Raw genomic sequence first — 1,220 nt, forward strand, 5'->3', positions numbered from 1 at the left:
TATATGACTGAGCAAACCCTCCACTAATCCTTAAAGCATAAGTAAAGGCAAACCCAGCCCAAAGTGTGACAGAAACAAAGATTATAGAGAGAAGCAGAAAACTAGATAGAAAGACTATTTCTGGCAGCCCACTGAATTAGCACTCAGATTTCTGGCTGTTCTATTTGTGGTACTGGGGGCTATGCCTGTCTCTACAGGGGATTGGAAGTTCCTTCCCAGAGACTATTTCTAGCAATAGACTCAGCTGCTCTTGACTTAGGCTTCAGTCATGAAGGAAGACTCTCTGTACTGCCTTGAAATACATCAAGATCATCTATCCATTATGACAAGAGCATGCTCCACTTATGGAGAGGCCTGTGCTTTGCAAGGGTGTTCTATACCCCCCACCAAAGCCCTTGATTGCTCTCCTGCTGGCTATCAGTGCCAAAAATTTCTTCAAAAGGGAAAGGTACTGTATGTCAGCTATCTTAATTAATTAAGCCAGAGGAAAAATGCTGCTACTCACACCCTGGTCTGTCTGCCCCAGAGCTCCTGCCCATTGACCATTCCTTTACCTTTTCTGTTCCTTAGTCTTCTTCACTGTGCCTTATTCCAAAACAGTGCCAGTGCCAGTGGTAGCCACTGAGGCCACAGAGGTAGCCAAAGCCAAGCAAAGGCCCGTCTGCACGATTACTGAAAGAAGTGTGTCCTCTACCACATTCTGAGAAAAAAACTAAATATTTTGAATGCTGTTAGTCTCATTGAGTCACTCTTCTCTGATCATGTCTTGTTGGCTAAGGCACGCCGACCCATAGGTCCTATTTTCTAGAGACTTTTGTGGGATCATCTCCAAAGCTGACCTGAGCAAACTAATCTCTCCTGGTTCTGCTCTGTGGGGCATGCTGAGCCCTCCTGTCCTAGGGAACTTCTGCCCCTGGACAAGCTGATCCTTAATGACCTCCAGCAATTAATCATTGCAGAGGGAAAGCACGGTGAATTTGAAGACATAAAAAGATTTTTTAATTTTTTTTCATAATTTTATTGAGAGACAAATAGCAATGAGACAGTTTCAAATCAAATTGGTAGGACAGTTTCAATAATTAACACATTGTATACTGTCTTCTTAGTGGTTATTTGCTGTACAAGATGCAGACATGACATCCTATTTAGAAACACTATTAGAACAAATCCCTCTATTCATTAAGAGAATGGAACTATATATCTATCCTAACTACTTTGAA

The sequence above is a fragment of the Octodon degus genome, unplaced genomic scaffold (assembly GCF_000260255.1).
Source record: "Octodon degus isolate 3935 unplaced genomic scaffold, OctDeg1.0 scaffold00335, whole genome shotgun sequence".
Lineage (NCBI taxonomy): Eukaryota > Metazoa > Chordata > Mammalia > Rodentia > Octodontidae > Octodon > Octodon degus.